The sequence below is a fragment of the Talpa occidentalis genome, unplaced genomic scaffold, assembly GCF_014898055.3.
Source record: "Talpa occidentalis isolate TD23 unplaced genomic scaffold, MPIMG_talOcc4v2.1 talOcc4.15, whole genome shotgun sequence".
Taxonomy (NCBI): domain Eukaryota; kingdom Metazoa; phylum Chordata; class Mammalia; order Eulipotyphla; family Talpidae; genus Talpa; species Talpa occidentalis.
In genome coordinates this window covers 22,705,057-22,714,835 of record NW_023601543.1, presented here as the reverse complement: position 1 = coordinate 22,714,835, position 9,779 = coordinate 22,705,057, and the positions used below count along the sequence as shown (strand labels likewise).

Genomic DNA, 9,779 nt, shown 5'->3' with positions numbered 1-9,779 from the left:
ACAGTCAGAAGCGCGGGAGGGTGAGAGAATTCACCAGAGCCAGAGCGGGGAGCAGAGCAGGCAGAAGGGCTGAAGTACACTGCTGAGGGGAGCAGCGGGTGGCAGGAGAGGTCTGCGCACCATGTGGGATCCTCCTCCGGTGGCCGGGGAGCAGCCGGGGATCGAACCGGCGCCGCAGAGGCCGCGGGCAGCTTCGCAACCCAGCGCTCAACCGCTGCGCCACCGGGGAGGCCCAACCCATCCCTTTTAAATGCAGCTCCTTTTGCTGGCTTGTATCTATGGAAGCGTCATCTTGTTTCCTTTTTTTTCTAGTAAACCTGCCCTTCTGGATATGAAAAATATACATATAGCACAGTATCTGGTCAATTTTAGTTACAAAGAATAAAAATAACCTAGATACAAAACACTAAACTGTTAGAAACATGTATTTAATCATTTTTCACCAGCATGCAAACTTAGCATGTCTAACTGCTGTGCAACTGAAGCATATTGCAGTCACTCCAACTGATTAATTTCTGTATATTTTGTGTCCATATATGACCATGGAAATTCTCTATATTCAGACCCACCATTCACACAGTTGAAGTATAACCAAAATTAAAGTTCCCACAACTACCCTTGTACTTTGTACCTTTAAAAATCAAGAATCCTGAGCTTGGTAGTAAGAGCATAACCTTCTATCTTCATAAAAGCAATCAAGAGAGAGAGAGGACTCCTGCTGGTACTTTAAAATTTCATTGTTATTTTGAATGATATATTTTTGTCTTACTGCATTTTCTAGTTGATTAATACTACTGCATGAGAACAATACTGTTTTTAATCTTTCATTGATCTCTGATGTCCTTCAAGTTTATATAGAAATAACAGTATAATTAAGATATAAACATGTAAGAAGAGTAAGCTGAACATTCATTCTGAATGGTTCTACATTTTATGATTTGATTGTTGGATGTGTGAATAATAATAAACTAAACTTTCCAATACAGTCCTACCAGACTGACCAGGTACTGAAATGACCATGATAAAAGGTATCATTTAACCATAAAATCATAAGATGTGTACACTTCAGTGGCCATTTATATATCAAGCATTCATTTATTCATTCAGTAAATATAAAGCATACAGTATAAACATATACTGTATGATATACTGTATGATATAAAGTATAAACATATACTGTATGACTAGTACTGTTCAAGAGATAACCAAGAAAGTCATGGTCTCTGCCCTCTTATATAACTTGTCATCTAGTGGGAGAATCAACAAATCTATTATGATGGTTAATTTTATAAGTTGGTGAGGTTAGACTTGGAGAGGTTATAGTAGTCATTTATTTAATTAAATACTAATGTAGATGCCATTTTGAACGTATTTTGTAGGTGTGTATAACATCTATAATCAGCTTACTTGAAATAAAGTAAATAACATTCAACAATATGGATGAGCCTCATCTAATCAGTTGAATGCCTTAGAGCAAAACAGGTTTCTGCAAAAGTAGAAATTCCACCTCAATATTATAGCATCGACTCCTTACTAGTTTCTAGTTCTAACATGCCCTAAAAATTTCAGACTTGACAATCTTCCACAATCATATGAGCCAATTATGTAAAATAAATGTCTGTACATACATAATCTATATTCTATATAGTCTCCTATTGGCAGAAATGGCATGGCATGGGGATTGAAGGAGAATTTACTTATTTGATCATGGAAAATCTCTGATGAATTCAAACTCAAAAACTAGCTCTTGAAAGCTAACTATAGAACTGAGGTTTCATGGGGGAAAGGGAAGCAAGAATGGCTAGCACAAAGTGGGGAGGGAATACAATGGACTAAGGTGGAGGACTGGGGGTGCCTTGGTGTGGAAGTGCCATGGTAACACCACCAGAAGGGGGGACTTGTAAAATATAAACAACGATGCAAACTGCCAAAAAAATTTGAAAAACATTAATGTGAATGAAAAAAAGTATTTGACAAAATATCTGATTTCATAGTGGGTGTGGTATGGTAACATACATCTCAAGAGCTATGAACCTATTCCCCAAATCATATACAGTATAAATTAATGTTACCGCAATAAAAAATAATTTAATTTTTACAAGAGACTTTATTGTGAATTTGACTTGGGGAAGTTTTATCAAAAATATCAAAAGATTTGAAATATTTATAGGCTGTCATAAGTAATACTTAATCATAAGTAATACTTAATACTTATATCATAACTGATAATAGTACTTAATTATAAACAATTATTCTTGATAATATAAGTGACAAACACTGCAAAAGTAAATAAAAACTTTCATGATTGCTAATGAAACTTAGTTCTTTCCAGATCAAGAAGACTAAGTTAGCATAAGGATTATGAATCTGCTAAAAAATGACATTTAGAACATGAAGTTGATTTTGACAGCATAGAAGTCCTTGCTTTGAAGGAAGGCTACTTAAACAATTTACACCATTTTCAAAAGCTGAGCCCAGTTTGAGACTACTTTTGTTCCTTAAGCAGATGAAAGAAATGAAAGTTTGGTTTTACATAAGTATACAATTCATATTAAGGTTTGCTTATAAATCTTTTTTTAAAGATTTATTTATTTATTTATTTATTTATTTATTTATTTATTTGTACAAGCACCGGGTACAGTCAGAAGCACAGGAGGGTGAGAGAATTCACCAGAGCCAGAGCAGAGAGCAGTACAGGCAGACTGACGAAATATACTGCTGAGGGGAGCAGCCGGTGGCAGGAGAGGTCTGCGCGCCATGTGGGACCCTCGCCGGCAGCCTGGGATCAAACCGGCGCCGCAGAGGCTGCTGACAGCTTCACAGCCCAGCGTTCAACTGCTGCGCCACCAGGGAAGGCCCTGCTTATGAATCTTTAGAGTAATTCATTGATTTTATCCAGATTGACCACAAAGTTTCCTTTCCTAAGATTTTTCTTTCACAGACCTTTTATACATTTTTCCTTTTCCATTTTAAAAACAATTAGTTTCAGCTTGAGATCAAAACTTTTCCTCTACAAAAATATTTCCATTTTGTACTTTTCTTTTGCTGAACATATACATTTTCCTTTCTATGTATTCCTCTTCCTCATTATTAGCTTTTAATTTAGTTTAATTCTAATTAGAACTCAGCCCTTAAAATCTTTTTTTGTTTGTTTGTTTTTTTTTTTTTATAGAGACATGTTTTATTTATTTATTTATTTATTTATTTATTTGTTTGTTTGTTTGCTTGCTTTGCTTATACATGCACTGGGTACAGTCAGAAGCGCGGGAGGGTGAGAGAATTCACCAGAGCCAGAGCGGGGAGCAGAGCAGGCAGAAGGACCGAAGTACACTGCTGAGGGGAGGAGCGGGCGCCAGGAGAGGTCTGCGTGCCATGTGGGACCCTCCTCTGGTGGCCGGGGAGCAGCTGGGTATCGAACCGGTGCCTCAGAGGCCACAGGCAGCTTCGCAACCCAGCGCTCAACCGCTGCGCCACCGGGGAGGCCCTGTTTGTTTATTTATACAAGCACTGGGTACAGTCAGAAGCACGGGAGGGTGAGAGAATTCACCAGAGCCAGAGCGGGGAGCAGAGCAGGCAGAAGGACCGAAGTACACTGCTGAGGGGAGCAGCGGGAGGCAGGAGAGGTCTGCGCGCCATGTGGGACCCTCCTCTGGTGGCCGGGGAGCAGCCAGGGATCGAACCGGCGCCGCAGAGGCTGCAGGCAGCTTTGCAACCCAGCGCTCAACCGCTGTGCCACCGGGGAGGCCCCTACCCCTTAAAATCTTAATTTCCGAATTTTTAAATTGCAAGCCATTGTAAGAACTGTCACACCACTATCCTCTCAGATTGTAAGAGTTACAAACATATTTTTGTAACTTCTAGCACATGTGCATTTATATTTATTGGTGACCCAAGACATACTTTATTTATAAATTAAATCTTTTTAGTTTCAAAAGTAAACCTAAGTTTAGTAATCATTTTAGTAGAGTGAGCTAGATGTTTGTGAATTTCCATTATTAACATTAGTAAAACCCTAACCTTCCAGTGAGATTTGGGAAATTATTCAGACAGTACTGAAAGAAACAGACTAAAAGGAGAATTACTTATCAAGACTCAGTACCCAGAAGATGGCAGTTTTAAATTTTCCCAGGGTGGAATTCCAATTCAATAAATCTGAAATTACACCAACAAGACCATCTTGTCTGAAATAATTTTCATTTCTTTCCTCACTCCGTGAAACCCTATTAGCTTTCACAGACCTTTTCCAATGTGTTATATTCATTCGGTTTTCCCAATCCCTTATTTATTCTGAAACAATCATTTTATTTAACAAAATTACTTTTCCCCTTTTTCATCAAAAGAAAACCCTCCTTTTATACTTCCTTATGCAGAAAATACGCCTTCTGTTATTCTTACCTATTTTCATATACATTTATTTTCTTTTATTCTCTAGGATCCTTAATTCCTAATGAAAGTTAAAAAGTCGAGGGAATTTATCTAGCAGTCTGTATTTTAAAAAGACTGTCTTAATTTTTCTTTTCTTTCTCCAGTTTCTGTGGGCAGTGCCTTGATTATCTCCCAGGGGGGTTACATCCCAGAGACTGATTAGTTTTGTAATTTCCAGGGACAGAGGAAAAGTGCAAGCTTTCTTAGCTGTTTTTTTCCTAGTTGTTTTGGGGTATATATTTTTTTCCATTATCAGAAATCTCAGGTAATTGCTAAATTTCCCTTTCCCCATGCTTTACCTATTAGCCTTCTAATCAGGTTTTGTTGTAAGTGCTTGGAACTTAATCCACAGCTTGTGTTTCCCAGCTATGCAAAAGAATATTCTAAGGTTTCTAATCTTTTAACTCCTTTTAACTTTCTATCTGAAGCTTTAGCCTCTAATTGGGCGTCCTGGTCAGCTGAACTGCCCATAGTAGAGGTCAGTCCGTTGAGGTAGCTATTCATTTTTCCTCCCTATTATAAGGAAATTTATTCATGAGACTTTATCTTGTAATATGAGTACATTTCCATATCATTTCCCATTAAATCTTATAGCTTTATAGAGGTTTTTGTTATATTCAGCTATGTATGTAGTCCAGATAGTTAAAACAACACACTATACTTTTTTTCAGGGATGTATCCTTGAAAGAACTTCTGTGAACACACATTTTTAGGGGAGGGGGATAAAAAGTCTCAGGTTGTCTGAATTCAGTTTGTAGGTCAAGTACACATGCCTCTGATTGCTTTCCCCAACACTTTATCCCTCTTGACCGGCTCTTACAATTTCTTGTGTACACATCTTCTGTAACATGCCCTGAGCAGTCAGCAGGGTGTTTATTAACATGGAGGGGGGACTTGCCTGGCAGTTATCTGGTGGTACTTGAGGCAGATGCCGCAGCCCTACAGGCACATTCAAGAGTTAACAACAATGATTCCCAAAAATTAGGGATAATTTTTCTATTAAATGCCCCGTGATTCAAATCACTGATTTATTCATATTTCTAGGTCAAGGGTTAGCTCGTTCAGGCATTTATCTTCTTGTAATTTAACAAGGATGATATATTATCAAATTCATTAAGTTTTAACATAAAACATTTTGCTTGGATAATGGCATGGGCACCTACCTGCAGTAATAACGTCCAAGACCATTGCATTTTTGGAGGACGGGTTTTTTTAATCCTCTTTGACAGATCCTAAGGGATCTTGAAGGGCATTAGGAAATTTCTTGATAATAGCCTGTAATTCAGTTTTAGTTGAAGGAGCATAAGAAATGAAAGGACTGCCTTTGTTATTAAAAAAAAAAAAAAGGAAGAAGAAGCTGCAGCAAGCAAATTAGGATAGAGAATTTTCCATTAGAGATAGTTTGTGAGAAAGATCATACCTAGTCTCAGAAAGAACAGAGTCACCTTCTTATAAGGCAGTAAGTTTTAATTCATTTAAGCACTTGGAAGCCTTCAAATTCCAAGTGAAACTAGCTTTTCATTTGTTTGACCTTTGAGCAGGTTTCCTTTAGCTGGACTAACATACACAGGCCTAAGGATGTTAGAAGGACCCTACTTCAGCAATGGCAAAGCGTTCTTAGTTAAATCCTCCCATTTGGAGAGCAAATATTTTCTCTATAAGTATGTGTGAACTGTGAAGGGGGGTTGATGGTCAGTTTTCTCGTTTTGAAGCTTTATTTCCCATGGTCAAATCAAACTGGGTTTTGCTCAATTGACTTCCCCTCTGTTTAGAATTCAAGTGTGTTGCTTATGGCTTAGCTTGCCTCTGTGTCAACCAAGGGTCGCTTCTGCTTTTCGCATGCCTGGATTTACCAAACAACAGCTTAAAGCAATTGTAGGGGCTTAAATCACTCCCCATATGTTTTCCACAAAGATATGTGAAAACACTTTCCCTGCAGGAGTGTTGCATACTGAAAGACCAAGTCTCAGCCACCTCAGCGAGGTATCTCCTCTCACAGAAACACTGAGCATGCGGGCCAGAGGAAGCGCTCGTCCTTCATCTTCGAAGACAGCTCAGGTTGCTCTCATACACTGATTCTGAATTCTGAACAAACCTGCTTGTCTTAGCCAATTAGAGCATATGCCCTATAACAACCACCAAGTGACAACCCTGCCTCTAGTCCTTGACAATAAGATGAAATTGCCACACTAAAGATCGGAATTCCCTTCTCTGCCCTCGCAGATTTCCTGTCCAATCCAAGACAAACAACAGTTCAGAAAACTGGAGAACCATCATCCGAGCCGGATGGGCTGAGGCCCAGGAACACTCACCAGACACCACATGTGGAACTCTGAGGAGCCGAATGGGCTCAAGGGGATGTCGCTGCTACCACGAAGTTGGGTGTGCTTGCTGCTCCAGGTAGGTTCAGGTGAAGTCTCCCCTCCTTCCATCTGGTAGGGTGCCATCTGTTGGCTTAAATAAATCGAGGCAAGCGAAAATTGAGTTTACTAAAGAATCAAGCCTGAGAACTAACGCCTGGGAAGGGCCTCCAGTTAGCTCTGGGAAAGCTGCCCGAATTTTGAGCTTCCCAATGAGAATTTTATGCAGTCTGCAACAGGAAACATTTCAAGGACTTTTACCAAGAAAATCTGGGTAGGGGTCTGTTAAAGTATCTATCTGATGTTTTCTATGCATTGAGGAAAACAAAGAGGGTTGTTACAAGTTAGCTTCTCTTTTTAGAGTCTTATCTTGTGGGAACTAGGAATTTTAGCAACATCAAATCTCTGAGTGGACATTCCTTGAAGTAACTGATTTGTCTGGAGGCAGCAGTTTCCAAAAGGCTTCTTTTTCACAAAGAGCATTTTTCCTGGACGGTTTCTTTACAGGACCAGACCAGCCACATCCTGGCTCTTGGCTTGTGCCCCTTAGTTGGGAGAGGGGTACCCTCTTAATTGTTAGCTTTGGTTCACAATGTGAAAAATAACTTTTAAGAATTTGGTAACAAAAGGTATGTAATAATAATTATCTGGCTTTTTATTTAAAAATGAGCCTCTAAGCAATTGGTCCATCTAACATGCCTATTGAGATGGCTAAGTGCTTGTTTCTAGTTTAAAGTACTGGTATGTATCTCATTATCTCACTCTTAATAAATGGGAAAGGGAAATAAAAACTCAGGAAAGGGCTTAAGACTTGCATAAAGACAATAGCTACCATCCCTACACAATGTAGTTAATTATTCAAGTCAATCAATATCGAGGACAGTGAATAGTGCTGTTTTTAGCACTATAGGATGATGTATTATCTTTAGAATCTAAAGTAAAAATAAATACTTGCCTTATAGGAAACAAAACAAGATAAAGATGACCATATTGTTTCAGTCATCCTGATAAGCTGCCCACCTCTGAGAAGCAGGTGGTCAGGGTGCCAATGGAAGCTAGAGAGCTGTAATTTTATGATTCATTTGATGCAACTGCAAAGTCACAAATACAGTTTATTGTTTCATCATTCAAAATCATTCCTGGGTTAAAAAAAATAACTTTTATCACGCTACAGTAATGTAATGTTAAAAATGGATGTGAAATCCTACCAGTAATTATTATGCTGTATAACATTAATGAACTGACATTGAATCCTATTAGGGATATAGATTTATTCATACTAAGTTTTATTGAAACCAGGTTCCCTTGGTATTCTAGTTTATTGCTTATTAAATACCATATTTTCAAGCAATACTGTTTTCATACCCTGGATAGAAGGCTTCCTGTCAATGTAATGAAATCAACAGAAGACATATTTTAATAGCCACATGCAAACTGACTTACTGCTCTATGATGGGTATTTAATGTTCAGGCACTCAGTGTTACATTATGCCCTTGACATCCAGAGTTGTTATCATCAGCTGGGATCACCTTTGATTACTGCTCAACAGAATCCAACCCCAATGGAAGCAGAATACTGTCCTTACATTGTGCCATATTGTGGGGCTGTTTAGGTAAAGTTGTTTGAGCCCACATGAAATGGATTCAAAGAAAAGAATTCACAACCAAGAAATGCCTTGAGACATCTGAATCGGTCAATATATACTCAAATCTGTCTGACATTGCTATTGCTCTGAGTCATCACAATGGCCTAACTTGTTTCCTTGGGTCATCTAGTTTGACCATTAGTCATGGCCTTCGTTATTCCTCTTTTCCCCAGGTCAATAATTACCCTTTATCATGCACTTCACTTAAGTGCAAATGAAATTTCCCTGAAAGCATTCATTACATTACTAATTCACTTATCCAACATTTAGTGCATGCATAGATGGGCCAGGAGTCTTTCACACATTGCAGAACTGCAGATAAAGAAGATCCTTCTTCTCGAGGATGTAAACAGTTATTTTATACTATAATAAGCACTGAGATAAAGATGGGCACCAGGTACTATAGTAATTCAGAACAGAAAAATCAATACCAGATTTAGCTGGGAGAGATAGTCATGGATGGCTTCATTGGTGGTACCTTCACTGTGTTTTAAAATACTATTTAGGGGCTTTACAATTGAATAGATAAAGACATTACAGACAGAGGAAATAAAAATACTGGAAGTCAAAAACTGTATGAGGTATACAGGAATCTACAAGCAGTTCTACATAATTGTGGTGTGACATGTACTACAGAGGTGACCAAGACATAAATGACACTGAAAATTACACTAAAATCCTCTGACTTTGATCCTCCCAGTTGGAAAAGAGGAATCACTATATGATTTAAAGCAAGAAATTATATGATAAGAAGTGTTACTTATTTAATATTCTTTCCCCACGCCTAGTTTTACTGAAGTACAAGTGACTATAAAATTTGAATATATTTAAGATGTACGACCTGATGTTTATATATATATGTATATATCTACATATATCTATCTATACATATAGTGAAATAATACTACAAACAGTTAACACATCCATAACCTCACAAGGTTACCATATATTTTAAAGGTAAACTCAACTAGACTACTGGATCCTTTGTTTCTGAATATCAAATTTCAAAGCTGTGCTGGCCCAATACTGATTTCCTTGGTTCAAAATGGATTATCTTTCCACAAGAAACCTCGATTACATGGCATTGACCCTTCTAAGGGAGCAGATAGCCCCTTAAGCAAGAATTCATCTTTTCTCCCTTTCCCGTATCTCTTTTACTTCTCAGTTAAATATAACTTCGACACACAGATTAATACTAGAAAAAATACAGCATTCAATTTAATGCAATCAGTACCACAGGATACAGGGACAAATACCACCTTCTAACAGTCAGCAGGACATTGCCACCTGCTGTAATCTCAAATGTAACTATGTGAAACCTTTAATGGACTCACATCACAATACCCTC

At 38.1% G+C, this 9,779-nt stretch overlaps 1 long non-coding RNA gene across 2 annotated transcripts in view; it reads right to left on the bottom strand.

Moving 5' to 3' along the window:
- The window catches only part of LOC129145862 (uncharacterized), a 75,126-nt gene that overhangs the window by 46,907 nt on the left and 18,440 nt on the right, over positions 1 to 9,779 (bottom strand). Inside the window, exon 2 of one of the 2 annotated variants that reach the window (XR_008551980.1) lies at positions 6,738 to 6,879. This is a non-coding gene — a long non-coding RNA (uncharacterized LOC129145862). Of the gene's footprint in view, positions 1 to 6,737; positions 6,959 to 9,779 lie in introns of those variants that run through there. The other variant, XR_008551981.1, reaches the window with a different exon arrangement.